Raw genomic sequence first — 19,909 nt, 5'->3', positions numbered from 1 at the left:
ATGTGTGGGAAAGGCCAAAATATGTCTAGCCAGGGCATTTGTAATATTTGCTTTAGAAATGGCGTAAAAATGTTCATAAATTCGATTTTTAAAAACCCTATCAGTTTTGCCAACATAGAAAGACGGGCAATTCTGACATAATGCCAAGTAGACCACCCCTCTTGTGTTGCAGTTGTATTTATCCATTGAGTAATATTTTTTCTTATTGATCATAAACATGTTGGTAACACATAAACTTACACCAATGGCATGATCCACATTTAAACATCCCACAATGTGGGCGGTGACATTTATAATTTACTGTTTCAAGGATAGTTTTTAAGTTCCTACCTTTTTTAAAAATTACAAGAGGCCTTTCACCCACATAATTTCTTGTTGTACTATCCTCGACTAAAAAGTACCAGTTCTTGAAAATGATATCCCTCAAAAAGGGAGCATCCTTAGAAAAAGTGGTAATAAAACCCAAATTTCCAAAGTTATTGTTATTTTCATGCTCAAATTGCTGTGTTAAAGGAATCAGTGTGTTAGGTGGATCCATAATATCATTAACACACTCAAGATTCTCATTTCCAGATGAAATAACATAACTTAGAATTGGTTTAAAGTAACCATATGTCCTTTTAGATGTAACCTCAAAATGAGTTCATCCAATAAGTTAATAGGGTAACCTCTTTTCATAAACATGTCCCTTAATAAACTACACTCATCCAAAAAATCTTCATCTAAAGTTACCATCCTAGCTGCCCTAACTAGTTGTCCCTTAACAACTCCCTTCTTCTGATGGAAGGGATGGCAGCTAGAAAAATGGAGGAATGCATTTGAGTAAGTGGGTTTTCGAAAAATCCTAGATGTAAATGTGTGTAAATCAAAATTTTTGACTAATTTTACATCTAAAAATGAAGTCTCTTTTTCTTGAAAGTCCCAAGTGAAATCCAAGAAATCAGTAAAATCAGTAACTTTTTCAATAAATGATGCTGCGGAATGTCTATCACCCTTCCAAAGAATAAAAATATCATCCAAATAACGGGTATATAAAGCAGCCTTACTCTGGAAAACAGGGTCTTTAAATAAAAAAATGTGTTTCCCAATATGCCATTACTGTATTGGCAAAGGCTGCACCACAGGGAGATCCCATGGCTACACCTGTTTGTTGCAAATAGAATTTAGATTCAAAAAGGAAATAATTGTTAGCTAAAACAAGTTCCAGTAAGTATATGACCAAATCAATAACATGCCCATCCATTTTCTGGTCCAACATAAAATCCCTAACCCAGTCACATCCAAGGTCTTGTGGTACACAAGTGTACAAGTCACAAACATCGATGGTAAAAAAATTTAAATCTTCATCAAAAGGAAAACTATTTAAAGAATCCAAAAAAGCCAGGAATCCTTGCAAATTTGTTTTTGATTTTTTAGTAAATCTTTTAGTTTACAGTCAATGAATCTGGCACACCCATAAGTGATAGATTGCCTACCATCGATGATCGGACGAAAAGGGGGTTTATTTAAATTCTTATGGACTTTTGGCAACCCAAATAATGTAGGAATAACTGGGTGTGTAATGTTAAGAAAATTAAATAAGTCAATGTCAATGCGGCCTTCAATGAATAAGTCATTAATGAAACCTTTAAGTTTATGATAGGCTCCATTAATTTCATTAAGAGAAACACATACATAAGCTGCACTGTCCAAAACAAGCAACATATTTGTTGTATAATCAGCCTTATCCATAAAGGCCAAACAACCCCCTTTATCTGGTTTACATATTCGTATGTTAGCAAACTTTAGGCTATTCAAAGCATCTTTTTCCTCGAAAGTAAGATTGTCATCCAAAGAATTAACTGGATAATGTACATTTAATAAACTTCTAAAGTCATTCTCACAAATTTTTTCAAAAATTGAAATAGAAGGATGTAAGGGTGGGTTAAAAATGCTAGCCACTTTGAAATCTTTAATAAGACTAGGAGTATTAGCAAACATCACATTCAAATTTAATTTTCTAGTAAAAGTCTTTAGGTCAATCAAGGACCTAGCAATATTGCTCCTAAATGCAGGAATGAATGAAAGACCTTTTGCCAAAATGTCCACAAGCAATGGGTCAGGTTCAAAAGAGGAATAATTAAAAATTTTAAAGTCTTTGGTAGCATTAGTTATAACAGTCACAGAATCTACTCCATCTGAATTGCAATAGTTCCTAGAGGAAGAGAGTCCTGAAAGTACTGCAACGCCAGAAGTACCGCTCTCAACTCTAGAACACTGATGTGCAGATGTGACTCTTGATCCATCCATGTGCCTTGGGCAGTCTTTCCCCCACCCTATCAGGGAAGTGTCTGTGGTCACAGTGGCTACTGGGGGGGGGCAAAGGGTCTTCCGATTGTGACATGAAGAGACGTCAACCACCACCGAAGGTCTCTCTTGCAAGAATCCGTGATGAGAATCATGTGGTGCATTGGTAGTTTCTGGTAAGACCACTGAGCAAAGAGGAGCCATTGAAGAATTTGTATATGCATCCTTGCGAGTGGTATAGCCAGGATTGCTGCCGCCATCAAACCTAGCACCTTCAAGACCTCTGCTGCTGTAGCTTTGTTCTTTGACACCAGTGAGCTGACGTGTTGGCGGAGAAGTGAGACTCTTTCGACTGGAAGACGTAGAGTGGTAGTTGAGGTATCTAACTCTGCTCCTATAAAAACGGTATGCTGCAATGGTGAAAAGGCAGACTTTTCGAAGTTGATTGTAATGCCTAATTGATGGCAGAGTGTCAGAGTGTATTGTGTTGCCTGAGTCAATTGATGCCTGGTGGTAGCGGTGAGGAGCCAATCATCTAGGTATGGAAACACCTGGAATCCTAGACGCATCAGGTTAGCAGTGACCACTGCCACGCATTTGGTGAACACTCTGGCGGCTGTAGTGAGACCAAAGGACAGGGTTCGAAACTGGTAATGGTTGGCTCCCAGCCGGAAACACAGGTGATCTCTGGAGCATCTGTTCATCTTTATGTGATAGTACACGTCCTTGGGATCTATGGAGCACATCCAATCGCCTTTCCCTAGGAAGGGAAGAATGGACTGAAGCATGAACATTCGGAACTTCTCTTTCTTTATGAACTGGTTGAGTCTGCTGAGGTCCAAGATAGGTCTCCAGTCCCCTGTTTTCTTTGGTACCAAAAAGAATCTTGAGTAAGTTCCGAATCCAACTTGGTCTGCTGGGTCTGGTTGGATGACTCTTTTTCTAGCAATCTGTGGACCTCTACGATTGCTTGTTCCCTAAGACTGGGTGGAACATCTAGGATTCTGTTTACAGGAATGGGAGGGGTAGAGAACGGTATGAAATATCCTCTGGAAATTATGCTTTGTACTCATGTATCTGATGTTATGTTTAGCCAGGCTTCTGGGTACAAGGACAAGTGACACCCGACTGCCACCAGAGCCAAACAGCCGGGCCCCCTTTCAGGGGCGCTAGTAGGGTTGACCAGAGAACTGACCCCTGTCAACCTGTTGCTGCGGACCTCCTCTGCCGCCGGGGTGGTGTCTTCCGTTATAACCCCCTCCTCTGCCTCTAGAGGGGATTTCTCCATGTGTGTCCTGAAAGGCTCCCTGTGCTTTTTGGAACCACATTTTCCCTCCCCTAGGGCCCTTGGGGTAGGGCCGAGTAAGGGTAGAAAAACAGACTCCAACGGCAGATAAGGTCTTGCCTTCCTGCTCACACCTGGTTAAAGTTTTCTTTACTTTAGGCCCAAACAGTGATGAGCCATCGAATGGGGTGTTAATAAAGGAAGACTTAAAGGGTTCCTCAAAGGAACAGAGACGCATCCAGGCTTGTCTTCGGAGAGCAATGCCCAAACTAGTGGCTCTACTTGAAACATCAGCTGCATAAGATATGAGACGCATGGACGAGTTTACAACTGAGTTTAGGGTAGCAAGCTGTGCGTTGACTTTGTCAGCCACCCCTGCAGCTACCATACCCTGGAGAGTATCTCCTAGCTTCAGGAGATCTGTTTGTAGTCTCGTAAAATGGGTTAAGTAGTTCAGTGATCGCAGAGAAAAAGTCGCTGAACTAAACATGCGTTTCCCATATCTATCCATGATCCTAGAATCTCTGTTAGGAGGATGGATATATGGATGTTTCAGACACTTCCTTTTTGGTGGCTGCAGCTACCACCATGGCATCAACAGCACTCCCTTGGTCAAAAATGGCTTGTCCACCGGGGCAAACATGAATTTATTTGGCTTGCGAGGGACAGGTTCCATGGCCTCCGGTGACTCCCACGCCTTACGAGAGATCAGTTCCATGAGCTCGTCGTAAGGCGGAGACACCCAAGAAGTGGAAGGTTGAGACCCAAAAGCCTTCAAGAGCACGGACTCGTCCTCAGTAAGGGTCTTGGACTAAGGAACTCTAATATCTCTGCGAAGAAGATATCTTCAGAGGGGGATCGAGGGGTCCCTTCTGACTCATCCAAGTCCATGTCAGATGTCAAAGACTCCTGTGGGGAGTCTAAGTGCCTCCTCTTGCACAGTCTCTTCCTGGGCACCTCCTCAGTGGGGGGATCTGGGGAGGTCTCAGAAGAGCAGGGGATGCACTGTGGGGGTACTTGAGGCTCAGGGTCTCTACGCTTAGGGGGACTGATAGACGAAGAAGCAGACACAGGAGCTTGAGGGGAGAGGGAAGGCTGAACCAATGCTGACGTTGTCTTTGGAGACAGGACTCTCCTCATAGCATTGAAGGTGCCATGGCTCCGACGAGAAGGGGTAGACGGACCCGAAAGGACTGTCCAATCCTCCCGCACCGAAACCATGGGCTCCGAGCCTGAGGTAGGAGCCGAGCTCATCCGAGCCAACGCACCAAGAGGAAGAGTCGGCACCGACAAATCGGTCCGACTATCCTCTCCGGACCCGATGGGAGAGCGTCAGCTCCTAGAGTCCTCGGTCGGCACCGAGGACATCTGAGTAGATGGAGCCGATAACACCGGTGTGGATATCGGCTCCAAGGGTTCGACAATCATCGGTTCAGGTTCCTTCGGCTCCAAGGGTCCAGTACGGCTCGGAGGAGGAGTAGACAAATCCGGTTCAATGGTCTTCGGCACCAACGAGCTGGTTGGGGTCAACAACAATTTGGCAAGTCCTGGTGCCTGTAAAAGCTTCTGCACTAGCTGATCCATGTCCAAATCTGAAAGGCTGACTGAAGACTTAGATGAATGCACCGAAGGTGCTGACTGGAGCAGAGGAGAAGAGGGAACCTCAGAGACCAGCTCCAATACTGGGAGCTGGCTCCGAATCAAAGGGACACTCGGTTCCGAGGTCTGTGGAACCGATGACCCTCCCTCTGAAGTTTTTGCCTTTTTTGCCACTTTGGGGTCCGATGATTTTGAAGATTTGGAGGATTTGGAAAACATGCTAGTACCTTCATGGCTACTCAACACCTCAGAAAAGGAATGCTGCAGTAATCCCCTATCAATTAGCTTCCTCCTTCTCTCCAAGTGGACTCTTGAAGAAAAGGAATGGCAAATGCTGCAAGTGTCTTGGAGGTGTTTAGCCCCCAGACAGTAAACACATTGAATGTGTCCATCAGTGATGGACATTTTCTGCCCACAATCTGGGCATTTCTTGAATCCTGATTTAGGATGGGACTTTTCCTTGTCATCCGACATAGTAAATAGTAGGAAACAAAAAACAGTATACTGAAACTAATACAGTGAAGTCCTTACTTTCCTTGTAAAGACCCACACTAACTAAGGAAAGCAACTAAGCCCAAACTGGGCACTATCTATGACAGTTAAACTATAAATTTACAAATACAGGGCTAAACAGGCCCACTGAGAAAAACCCTGATTATAAGAAAATACAGATTATTAACTCTAAATAGGGCTAAAAGGCCCACACAAAACAACTACGCCAACAGGGCACTAACTATCAGAAACTACTGATTCTATTATTAAAATTTTTAACACTAACACTCAAACTATCTATATGAAAATATCTAAGAGAAAAAAGAAAAATCTTTTATCAAAACTTGCTATTTTTTCTCACAAATGGTCCGAGCTAGCTGGATCACCGAGATCTCTCTTGCCGTGGCAAACTAGATCTGAGGTAATTCCAGCAGTGCATTGTGGGATAAGGGGCTTGGTCTCGAGCTACTGGCCAACCTTGAGCTTTGCTATCAGCCGTGTCAGAGCCGAGGATCGGCTCCAAACCCATCAGTGAGAATAAACGGCGAGATTTAACAATTTCACATAACTATACTTCCAACAAGTTCAATTAGACCTAAACAATTTTCAATGGATTTTAACATGAATATGTTTCTGACTGGATAACTTGTTTCATAAATGAGGAAGTGATTTTAATTTAACAGAATCTGAAGAAGGCTTGATATAGCCAAAAGCACTTATTCTGTCTTTTAACCTACAAGTTCTGTGTTTTTAAATAATATACAGTCTTCTCTGTTTTAACCCTGCTTGTTTTATACTGAATAAAAAAATCATTGTGGCTTGATGTTATTAAACTTTATTTGTACGGTGTTAATATGTTTTTAATTTCTATTCTGAAGTTTCTAAATAGAAGTTTTTTTATTTCATTTTTATTAAATAAATTCAACAATTATCTAGTTAAAATAATGACTATAAAAGAAGCTGTTTTTTTTAATTCTGTTTAATCTGATAAAGTCTATATGCTTGTGAAGACTAAATGCTGCTTGGTAAATAAATCTTTATTCCTTTTATATCAGCTCCACAGTAAATTTATGCATCAACCTTTATTCATTCTTCCTTTCTGGAGTTGGTTTACCGCATAATAGGTGGTCATTTTGGTGTTTTTCTCTCTGATGAGAGTTCTCCCAGCTCCTACCCCAACAGGTCTGGAGACCTCTGCTCGTATAATCCCAACAATTCTGGCTCCTCCGATTTATCCTTAGGTTTCAGAGCCCTTGAATCTGGGACTGCTGGAACCATCTGTTTTGGACCCAAAGAAGCCTCTTTTTTCAGATCAAATGTCTTCTCTGAACCATCCGACTGTGATCATTTCAGAGCTGGACAGCTCTCAGACCCAAAGCTTTGTTGTCAGATCTGAGGGGTTAGAGTCAACTCCAAAGTTGTCAGAGCCATCTCTACCCCCTGGAGCCTCAGCATTTGATAGCTCGTCTCCAACTCCTGCCTCAGGTGTGGTGACTTCAAGTTGAAGAGAACTGTTGGTCTAGAGACATGCCTTCTCATTACAGATGGTTTCCTTCTCCCTGGGACATTCCACTTTCAAGGTGGTAGAGAGAGAGTGTATACTTCTAGAGATCAGATGACTCCTCCACCTTCAGATCTTCCTTTTGTTTCTCAGATGTCTTTGTGTCTTGAGCCTCAGCATTCTATTCCGCAGGGACAGCCAGTGCAAAGTCTCCAAGTGACCCACAGGGCATAATTATCTCTTCCAATACTTCTCTGGAACATCCCACTGAAGAAGACCCTATGAAGAGGAAGTACAAGAGGAGGCACTTAAGACTCCCCTCAGGAGTCAGTCACAGAAGATACTGATTTTCATGAGGGGGAAGGGTCCCCAAGATCATCACCTAACAATGTCTCATTTGAAAACATTTTAGAGATCCTGAAAAAGAGGAACAGATAGTCTACCAACAACCCTTCTCAAGAGAATCAGTATTCCTGGAGGCATTTGGTACTGGACCATCTACTTCTTTGGTGACTCCACCCACTGATGAACTCATTGATTTGATCTCTCAGTGGGTGTGGAAGGAACCAGATTCTCTACAGCTGATCCCTAAGAGACCAGATAGGATCCTGGCACCACCAAAGGGAAGGAAATTTTGGAACAAAGGAGTACCAGTGGATGATATGATGGTAGAGGCAGCCACCAAGGAAGAGCTCTTGGAACAGATTTCTTCTGTTCATTCCCCTAACAGGGAGTCTAGGGTGCTGGACAGGTTCAGGAAGTGTGTGTATGCACCAGTGACCTTTGCTCTCAGGTCCATGAATTACTTGGCACATTTTACTAGACTACAGAGGGTTTGATCAAGGAACTCTCAAAATCCCTCTCAGGGACTGGTACTGCCAAGGCAGAATCTTCTATTTTTTCACAGTTAGCAACCCTTTGGTCTCTCTCAAATTCCTCTATGAGGCTTATTTCACATGCAGCTGAAGGAGTCTCAAGAGTGGCGGGTTCAGGCATTTACATCAGGATGCATGCCTGGATGTGTCTGTGTGACTTTGCAGAGCCCCTCAAGTCATCCTTCATCAATGCCCCCTTTGACAGAAGCTTGTTATTCGGCCCTAAAGTGAAAGACACACTCTCCAGGAGCAAGAAAGATGGTAAGACCCGTGGGAATGCATTTTTTGACCCCTCAAAAAACTTTTTCCAGGAATCAATGAGGTGGTCGAAAGATGTCATCTAGGAAATCTCAGGGTTCTTTCCATGATCCACGTGGAGAGAGTTCCCCCAGGGAAAGAGGGGAGAACTCAAAAGACAGACACCACCTACGTTTCAGTGGAGGCCCACAAAACCAGGGATCCAACGATTCTTTTTCCGAGTGACCCTATCAGCACTACTCAAAGGAGGCCTGACTGACCACCTCTGGAGGCAGTCGGGGGTCGCTTCTCCTTGCACTAGAAAACCAGGCTAGATATAACAAAAGATACTTGGGTGCACAGGATTATTTCCAGAGGCTATATAATTCCTTTTTCCCTACCACCACTGCTACAGAGCAAAATTCCCGATATACCACCCAGTCAGAGGAACATAGCAGCTTTGGAAATTCAAAAGCTGTTAGAAAAAAAGAGTCATCCAAGAGGTTCCCCCATACCAGAGAGGGTCATATACTTACTCAAGATTCTTTTTGGTGCCAAAGAAAACAGGGGACTGGAGACCAATTTTGGATCTCACCATTCTGAACAAGTCAGTTCAGCATACCAAGTTTTGAATGGTCATGGTTCAGTCCATTTTGCCTTTCCTGCACAAGGACAACTGGATGTGCTCAGTAGATCTTCAGGATGTGTACTATCACATAAAATGAACAGCTGGTCCTGGAGATATCTATGCTTCTGGCTGGGGGCCAGTCATAACCAGTTCAGAGTACTGCCCTTTCATTTCACCACAGCTCCCATGGTATTCACCAAATGCTGGGCAGTAGTAGCAGATCACTTCAGATTACAGGGATTCTGAGTGCTTCCATATTTAGATGACTGTCTCCTAACTGCTGATAGCAGCTTGAAACTATGGGCTCCAGATTTGTTCCAACCTAGGCAACACAATCAACCACAACAGATCTCAACTGCAACCGCCTCATACATTAGAATTCACAGGGGCCATTTTCACCACAACATCTATGACAGCAACACTCCCATTACCCAGGATTAAAACAATTCATTTCCAGGTCAGAAGGATTCTAAGGAAACCAGTATTGCCAGCCCAAAAGGTATTACAGACCCTGGAGCAATGTCCGCAGCAATTGTACTACTTCCTCTTGCAAGATACCACATGATGATTCTGGATCTATATTATATCCTCAAACGCTTATAAAAGCGAACGCTGATTGATCGAACTTATTTTCGTGAAACTGCAAAATATCGAAGCAGCAGAAACTCAAATTTATTCCTAGGGAAAGAATTCGGTTGTCCGTTTCTGTTGCTTCGGTATTTTCAGTGTTATGGTGGAAAGTTACCGGTCGGATTCAGATAAGTGTGCGATTGTGTGGATGTGAGTGTTAGAGTGATTTAGGTGAGTTAGGGTTAGGGCTCGGGTTAGGTGTGTGTGCGATTGAGTGGACATGAGGGTTAGGGTGGATTTAAGTGAGTTAGGGTTAGGGAGCGGGTGAGGTGAGTGTGCGACGGACCTTAGGGTTAGGGTTAAGGTAAGTGGGCAGTTAGTGGTGTATGCATAGTTTAGTGTAGGGTTAGGTATCAGATTTTAGGTGTATGTGTGTGGATTTCTGTTTGTTTGGTGTGCTTGTGTTGTGTGTATGTGTTTTGGATCAGCGATTTTTTCCCTGGGAAAAAAATCACTGATCTGACAGTTCGAGATTGTAAGCTTTCACTTAAATTAGGTCGATCAATCAGCGTTTGCTTTTTTAAGCATTCAATGATATAATATAGACCCGATGATTCTTCAGTGGAAGTTAGCAACCCAGTGGTCCATTTTACATCAACCTATATACACCAAAATCAGCATAACTCAAGCCTGCAAAAAATACCTGTTGTGGTGGATTTGTTCAGGTCAAATATCACAGGGTCTTCTATTCATCCTCCCTCGGCCCAAGGCCATAGTGATCTCAGATGCTTCCCAGATTGTGTGTGTGTGTGTGTGTGTGTGGGGGTGGGGGGGTGGGGGGGCATTTCTTGGGGAAGACTGTTCAAGGCACGTGGTCCCCTGAAGAGGCCAACCTGCATATCAATGAGCTGGAAATGAGAGTAGTACTCATAGCATTGCAGGCGTTTCAAGACTCCCTCTCCCTTCGAGGACTATTGCGATTCAAACTGACAATATGTCTGTAGTATGGTACATCAACAAACAAGGAGGAACCAGATCTTACCCTTGTGTCGAGAAGCTATGAGAGTATGGCAATGGGTGATCTCTTCAAATCGATTTCTGATACCAATGCATATACCAGGGGAATCCAACGTAATAGCAGAGAAGTTGAGCAGGTCCATTTTATTACCTCATGAGTGGTCCCTCAACACAAAAGTGGCAGAAGTGATATTCCGTCAGTGGGGTCAGCCATACTGTCACCTGTTTGCATCTCCCCTGAAGAACTACTGCAGCAGGTTCTTTGCCCTAATCCCTCTGCCTGGGGAGTCATTGAGAGGCGCTCTCCTTCATGATTGGCCCTAGGTCTCCCCTGTGCTTATCACCAAACCTCTTAATCCCCAAATTCCTGCAGAAAACATCCTGATTGAAGATCAAATTCGTCTTCATTGCTCCTTACTGGCCTTGACAGATTTGTTTTCCCTTTCTTTGGCCTCATCTAGTTTGCCCACCTTGGATTCTGGATCCAATACAAAACTTCCTGTCTCACCTGACAGACATGAATCACCCAGACATTTGGGCTTAAAACTGACCACATAGCCAGACAAACTAAGTATGCCACATTTTTTTTATCTTCCCACAAACCTTCTACCAGGAAGATTTACAACAGCAAATGACAAAAATGTGTCCTTTTTGGCACAATAACAAGACATGGACCCTTTTTCATCACCTATATATAAAATTCTAGAATTCCTGGTTTCTATCTTTAATGAAGGGGCTAGCCCCTCTATGGTCAAGTTTCAGATGGTTGCTGTTTCCAGTTTTCATATAGGAGTTGATAATTCAACTTTGGCTTTTCACATCTTTGTAAAGCCTTTAAAAAGGTGCCTTTCTACTCAAATCACCTTTGAAGGAGCTTACTCCACCTCGGGATCTGTATTTCATATTATAGGCCTTAACTCAAACACCATTTGAACCGGTTGCAAAATATGATTTGAAACATTTGACTTGGAAAACTATTTTTCTCATAGCCATAACATTGGCTAGGAGAGTTTCAGAGCTTCAAACTTTATCCTCTAAGCCTTCTTATTTGATTTTTCATAAGGATAGGGTGTCTTTAAGAACCAATCCATCCTTCCTTCCTAAGGTGGTGTCAGGTTCTAACATTAACCAAAGTATTAACCTTCCCGTATTCTTTCCAAATTTTGCAAACAAAGGTGAATACATTTTGCACTTATTAGATGTTCACAGACAATTATGTTTTTATCTTCACAGATTGGAGAAATTTAGCAAATTAGATCAAATATTTGTGTCCTTCTCAAAAACTAGATGGGGTCAACCAGTTTCAGACATACAGGTGTATTTCTTTTGTCTCTAAAAGTTTTGATCTGGCAAGCCAATTCAACCAGTTCCATGGCCTTTCTATGCAGGACTTCCTTGGATGATATTTGTGCAGCTGTGACTTGGTGCAATCCTCATACCTTTATTACTCATTACAAATTGGATCTGGTCTTGAGGGGGACAGCGGCCTTCGGTTCTACAGTACTCAGGAATATCCTTCCTTAGAGTCCACCTGGGATTCAAGTAGCTGGGGACTCTGTCCCATATGTTGAGGAATGAATGAAAATTGACATCAGATAAAGAAGTTATGTACTCACCATGACGTTCCATCTGTGTTGTCCATTTTCATTCTTACTCACTGAAAACACTGGGACATTCTAGCAGTAGTCTCAGAGTTAGGACCCCCCCCACCCCACACACACACACACACACACACATGCAGGGAGAATCAGAAAGTCAGCTTTCCTCTATGTCTGAATCAGAAATCTGAGGAGAAAAAAATGAATTTATCCCTCCATTTTCCTGTTCAGATTCAGAATCTGAATATATTCTACTGATGTATATATGCAGCAAACAAACCTAGCTGCTCTTGGCTGTGAACACCCCCTATATGTCAAAGATAGAATGCCTCACATCAGTTCATACCTTTCTGAATGTAACGACAATTTACTTAATCTTTTAGCCTGATACAAATGTCACAGCCCATAAATTATTTTTATAAACAACACCTGAATAGATTTTTCTAACATAAGTACACAAAAAGTAGAAATTAATGTTGCTTTAGTTGTGCTATTAGACATTTATATATTAGTATAACAACTGATGAATAGCTATATATATCTGTAAGAGAGATTAAATGATTTTCTTTGTTAGCCAATACACTCTTAAGGAATGAGGATATTACATCTATGACAGCATCAGTGATCATTATTTTGCTCAGTCAACTGTAGTAAATGATTGTCTAAAAGATATGGGTAGCCCTTGTTATTACTGCCAAAGTATAACAAAATTTTAATAGAAAGTGTCCAGTATATTAACCCTTCTAAAAAAGTAAGTAATTTAAACATATTTGTAGCACTACAAACCTGACAGCCCACATTACTTTCACCATCAGATTTAATTCCCATGACTTTAATTTTCCTTGTAAACCAGCAATGAAAAAATATTCCTTGCTTCAACAGTGAACTTTGAAGGACAATATTACAAATATTCTCGGTATGTGATAACTGCCGATATGCATTCACTCTGCATGTCCAATCTTTATTTAATCGGTCCTACTGTACATGTAGTAATAATAAACTTCAGTCTGTATCATCCACATATAAAGAACAGTATGAAATGCTTTTGATGACTCAGATATCATAACATCCACACACAGCCAAATATTAATGGTATCAGCTATATTTTGGTAAAAAAAGACACATAGCCCTGCATACAAAATTTATCATTGGCAAATCCATGCTGATATAATTGCTGACAGACAAGATTAGCGACTGACAAAGCACACACAGTAAAGCACAATGAAGATTCTGTTTCAAGTGTTTCCCTATATGGAATGTCAAACTTAGTAGTCCATAACTTGGTAATGTAGAGATGGCATCGCTCATATGGACTGGTATAATATCATCAATTTTTCTACTGAAAATAAAATAAAAAATACTTCAAGGATGCTTTGAAAAGGTATTTCAGGAGAAGTATTAGTACATATGTGATATTCCTCAAAACAAACCTAGGGATGTTAACACATTCCACAGTAAAATTACCCATAACCTAACCTAGAACTGGAGACATCATATTACCTGTCAATTTTAGGCAGTCAGTTTCATTATAGCTGCAGTTAGAACCACAATCTAAAGTGCAGTGATTCCTTATTTATTTATATTCATCAAAGTGTTGTTAACCTTTAAAATGAGTGAATATAGTAATAACTGATGAGACCAGTGTGGTATATTGAAGATTTACCCATGGCTGGTGTGATTTAATCACGAGGGTGAAGCCCGAGTGATTAAATAAAGTCAACCGTGGGTAAATATTCAATATACCACACCACAGAGTTGGTTAGTGCTATTATACAATGACATTCTTTAAGAAAAAAAATACTTTTCTTACATAGCGTCTTTGTATAACGGCGCTGCGGTGTTCTTCTGTTTCTGCTGAATATCCTGTTGCTTTTTTCGATGTACTGCGCATGCGTACGGAGCTTGCATTCCCACACTTACCCAGTACATTAGTGCTTTGGAAAGGAAGCAACGGAGAAAGGAAAAAAAAAAGGTTTCTGACACTTTAGGGGTAGGAGAGAGAGAGAAGTACAAGGACAATCAGGTACATTTCTTTAGTTTTGAACAATGTACCTGATTTTCCTAGTATTTTCTCTGTCCTGTCTCTATGTATGTCCAGACTTCTAATTTTATTTATTTTTGTTTAAAAAACTTAAAAGTTACGCTATATATCAATGGAAGAAAGCCTGGGCGAAAAGATCGTTTTCCATTGGTATATGCTCGGATTTACAACAGGCACACTGGTTGGGCTAGCCAATCAGCATGCTACTTTGTGAATGCTAATGGCCAGTCATTGTATAACAAATTATCAATGTACTTCCATAATGGAGAAATGTAGGAAAAGACGGTTGTGAGCCTCAATCATAATGTCATAGGTTCAGTTTTCAGGCTTTACAACTGACTTGGTCAAGTGCCATTGTGATATATTCTGTTTCCTATATATAACCACACAAGTGTACTCTGTGTGTGCGTCTGTGTGTGTGGGTGTGTACACAAGCCCTTTTCAGTGGAAAAAATAAGTTGACTCCCCACTCATCAAAACTAAATACAAAAAAATCACGGCACCGCTTGCCCTGTACTTCCAGTCCCCTTTATACTATGTATACGAACTCTGATACTGCACAACAGTGAAAACAAATTAGGTTCATAGGTTAGTAGTAGGCTAACTGCTCTTGTGAGCCATTTGAAGCCTAGCCAATTACACCCATGTGAGAATCAACCCTTGCACCTTGTGTATGGAAAGTAAACACCTTAAACATTATGCCATCCTCCCATTAAAACTGCAAACCTGTACAAAACCAGAATCTTGGACCACTTAAACAATCCAGCAAAGCACAACCCTGCAACATGAAAAATAACTTAAATAGAAAACTTTATCAAACATAAAATTGGAGTTTTGCAGAGCAGGCATACCCCCAACACGTCTGCTACTTTAAATAAAATAACTCGAAGATCACACATTTTTAATAAGGGAAAAACTCCCTTACACCAACTATCACATAATTCCACTATTTAATACAATCACTGATCAAATGGAATCAGTGAAAAGAACCCAGCAACTTCAACTGAACACACATCACCCATCAGGGATCCACATGCACACACACCCACACACCATTAAATCTATATCTGAGTACATCATGAAAGACTGAAAACTCAAATAAGAGAATCACAAATGGTAGAAGAAAACAGAATCACCTACATGAAAAAAGACATGGAGGAGCTCTCGGATCTTGTAGCCCAGGCAGGTATGACCCTAGCCCTGAGTAGCATACTACCATCGCCTAGAATGATACCACACTACAAGCAAAAAATGACTGACTTCAACAATTGGCCAATTTTCTGTTGTCATTCAAAGGGGATCCAATATCTGTCTGCCTGGGATGACATGATCGACAGACCTCGATACTTTGTCAGAGATGGCCTGCATCTGTCACCCCTGGTATTCCTGATACTGGCAAAGGCTCTTGCCACCCCTATAGTGCCTTTTTTAGGCAATGTCCTGAAGACAAAATTACCACCATAACAACTGCAAACAAAATCAACCTGAGGGTAATGCTGCTCAACGCTACATCGCAAAATGCACTCGCTCGAGTCACTCCTAAAACTGGAGAACATCGACCTCTGTGCAGTAACTGAGACCTGGTTTAAGGCTCCAGAGAGTACCCCAGTGCTACCAGACTACACAGCATATCACACCTTCCAACCTCCAAACCTTGACAGAAGCCCCAAAGGAGGTGTTGACCGAAGACCCAAAGGAGGCGGCGTATCCATCTTCATAAAGGACACGCACATCTCCAGACTGGTTGCCCAACATAATGCATCAGAGATACTTCAGGTACAACTAACACTGGATAAAATGGCAATCCAGGTTGTAGCCTGCTATAGATCCCCCACTATGTCCCAAGACTCCCATTCCGCTTTCCTGAACACACTGGAAAGCATTCGGGTACAACCTAATATCCTTATACTGGGGGACTTTAACTACTCCTCCATTAGCTGGGAAAATTACTCCTGCTCCAACTCATTTGCCCAATGATTTCTGGAATTCATTAACTCCAACACCCTGAAAAAACTTATTCTCACCCCCACCAGAGGCAGAAACATTCTCGATCTGGTCATCACTAACATGGCAGACCGCTGCTCTACACCAGTGATCAACTCCTCCCTGGTCAGATCTGACCATAAGTTAATCACAGTCGATATCCAAATCCCACCTGCACCCCCCATGAAGGAAACCACAGTCAAAAACTTTTCCAAAACCAATTTTGTGCTTCTAAAGACAGAAGTGTCAAACTTCACGTCATCCATGCAAACAAGGAAAGGGTGTATGGCCGCGGAATCATACACCAAGGCGCTGCATGAGCATTTACACAAGTGCATGGATCAGGCCATCCCTAACAGACTCAAGGTCATATTCTACAAAAAGAGGAAGCCAATCTGGTGGTCCCCTGCCATTAAAAAACTCTATAACGGAAGAAAAAAACTGTTGTAGAAAAGGGCTAAGTCCCAAAACTGGAAAAATTCCCTTGTAAGTCTCAGCAAAAAACTGAGATGCCTTATTAAAGCCTCCAAAGCTAGTTATGAAAACAAAATTGCAACAGATGCTAAAGAGAACCACAAGGCATGCTTTAGTTATGTCAAGAACCTGCATAACAATACGCAGGGGTGCTCTGAGCTACTGCACAATGGCACCACTTATACTGAACCAACAGATATTGCCAACATCGTGGCAGACAGGTTTAATGCAAACTTCACCCCGCCACCCCCAAAAGGGCCCATCCCAATACCCAAGGAATGCCAAAATCCTAATATCATGGCTGCTCAGGTAGAAGCTGCACTATCCAAAGCCAAAAATACAGCCTCCATGGGACCTGATAATATACCCGGCTGTGTGCTAGATGAATTACAAAGGGAACTGGCACCTCACCTGAGTGCCCTGTTCAACCACAGTCTCACTTCAGGCTTTGTCCCCACCAAATGGTGCACCACTACAGTCATTCCTCTCCACAAAGGAGGAGCGACTACTGACCCAGGACACTACTGCCCCATCAGCCTGACAAGCCTGATCTGTAAGGCCATGGAGCTCATCATTATGGACCTCATAAATAAGGATATAGATCTTCAAACCCTAGATCCCTCACAGTTTGGGTTTGTGAAGGGCAAATCATGTCTTCTCAACCGGATAGACTTCTTCGAATCTGTCACCAGAACGGTCGATGAAGGCAAGGCAGTCCATACAGCCTACCTCAATCTGGCCAAGGCCTTCGACATTATCCCCCACTCAGGGATCATTGACAGACTAAACAACCTAAGCATCAACCCCTACATCATAAGATGGGTAGCCAACTGGCTCACGGACAGAACCCACATGGTGAAAGTAGCGGACTCCAAATCTGACTACCAGGCAGTCACAAGTGGCATCCCACAAGGATCGGTCCTGGGTCCTCTCCTGTTTGGTACATACTTCTCTGAAGTTCAGGCCAAAACCAAAGGACTCTGGTTGACCAAGTTTGCAGATGACTGCAAACTCAGAGCCATTATCAACTCTCAAGCTGACATTAACATCCTACAAAAAGGCCTCACTGACACCAACGACTGGTGCCGGAAACATGGTCTTAAGCTCAATGCCAAAAAGTGCATCATCATCCCCTTTGGGAAAAACATGATACCCATGAGCTACCACATTGACGGTAGTGCTCTCAACTCCCAAGGTGTGATAAGACATCTAGGAACACAAGTGGATAGCAACCTCTCCTTCGACAACCACGTGGCCACTGCAGTTAGAAAGTCCTTCTATGTGGCACATCTCATTACAAAGGGTTTCTCATTCAGGAAGAAGGAGGTCATACTCCCTCTCTACTCATCCCTCATTATACCCATTATAGAGTATAAAGCCCCATTTGGGATGTACCTCACTAGACACAAGCAACAATTGGAGAGGCCACAGAAATTCCTCACAAAGAGGATCCTAGGACTAAAACACTTGCCCTACACAGACAGACTCAAAAAACTACAGCTATACTCCATCTCATGTCACCTACTTAGAGGTGATCTCTGCTTGGCATACAAAGCCTTGTCGGACCCGGTGTTACTAGATATGCTTAGTCTGAAAAAGACTCAATCCGTCTGCACCACACGGTCCAAGGACCTCAACCTCATCACCACAATAAACAGAACCTGCTGGAGGGACAGGTTCCTAATCCAGAGACTAACCATACTCTGGAATAAACTTCCCATTCATGTCAAGCAGAGCACCTTACTGGCCCTCTTCAAGAAAAATATTGATGAGTGGATGGGTAACAGGAAATTGACCCCAGGGATCATTTCAACAGCCTTGCTCGATAGGGGTACACGGAACTAATGTCCGGCAACAGGTCGGCTGAGTATGTTCTTGGTCTGGGCTTGTGTTGGCTCCAGAGCCATTAGCCTAGTACTCACCTATGAAGCTATGAACCTATCACAAAACACTGAATGACACATAATAAAAGTAAATCAGAATACACTGAATACTTCTCTCCCACTAAAAAAGCCCTACATCAGTAAACTCCAGATACAGTGTTGCCTTGGTAGCAGTACTTTTAGAGGGAAGGTTTTTAGTAAAGTAATGTGTAGGATTAGGGGCAGGGGAAGACTTAGGGTTCACACGCAACAACAAGGTGGGCAGAAGGCTTCTCATGGTCAAGATAAGCATAACACAAAAGACAAAGCCAGCAGACAATGGCAAAACTGGGGGTTTATTAGCCTCCTATAAAATACATAGGTAATCAAAAGCAACAAACTAGTTTCAACTAACACTATTACTTAGCCTTCCTCAGTGTAAAAAGTAAATAATGTTAGGCACATTTAAATACTATTCATGTGAATGCATAGTCAACAACCATTGGTTCCTCACAAATTTTCATTTAGTCCAGGTGAAAATAATGCACACAATTTTACAATCCATTTCTTTTCTTTCAAATTTAAAAGGCAATGCCAACCTGCTTAAGCAAAACTCATTGTCAACACTTCATCAAGTGCTGCTGTTGCTTCAGCAAAGAAAGCCACACAGTTCAAAAGGAAAGCTAACAGAAGTATGCCCCTTGTGCCACTTTGGATAAGATATGCTATAACCTTTTCTATGATTTTATATAGAGTACTGGTCAAGTTAAAATTGTGTGGGTCTGATATGACAACTCTCCCCTTTCGGAACTGATACCAGTATGGCATGTTGCCACAGGTCAGTAACTTGATCACGACATTTTATTTGACTGACATGGTGTTAGTCAGGGTTGCCTTGATCCTGCACAGGAAACTATTGGGCATGTTATCTGATACCATGGAACCTGAGCTTTTAATTTTATTCAAGGCAGCCGTTATCATATCTATAGCTACATTAGGATATCTACCTTTGGGCATACATTCATAAAGCTAAACAGCTGAAATGCCAAACAACTTTACGCTAAACAAAATATGCCAAATCACCAAACATGAAGAAACGCAGCAAATTTGATATGCACCCTCACACCCCCTATTAATTATATATAACAATTCTGAGATCGCATTACAGTGGAGAAGGGCAAATTCCCTGACTCCACTGTTCTGTGATCCATTTGCCTTTGCCATTTTCAGCATTTTCTGTCCAATGTAAAGCTGTTCGGCATCTCGTCTGCTCAGCTTTACAAATGTAATCCCTATCCTTGTCCGTATGGCACTAAGACATATTGCTTTGCTGATTCTGAAGTCAGCACAACATTTGTCTGCATGAATATTCTCTTTGTCCTGTGCCTGGGCTGACTGCTTAACTATTAAACACATTCATTAAAAGATTTAGATTCTTAAAAATAAGCATCTTACAACAGC

General features: G+C 42.0%; 1 protein-coding gene across 1 annotated transcript in view; it reads right to left on the bottom strand.

Annotated features, from left to right (window-relative positions):
- Positions 1-19,909, bottom strand: part of HDGFL3 (HDGF like 3) — a 248,427-nt gene that overhangs the window by 164,854 nt on the left and 63,664 nt on the right. The window lies entirely within an intron of this gene.

This window comes from Protopterus annectens, chromosome 7.part0, assembly GCF_019279795.1.
Source record: "Protopterus annectens isolate FY-2018-M chromosome 7.part0, PAN1.0, whole genome shotgun sequence".
Classification (NCBI taxonomy): domain Eukaryota; kingdom Metazoa; phylum Chordata; order Ceratodontiformes; family Protopteridae; genus Protopterus; species Protopterus annectens.
The sequence above is the reverse complement of the archived record's forward strand: the minus strand, read 5'-3'. Positions and strand labels throughout refer to the sequence as shown.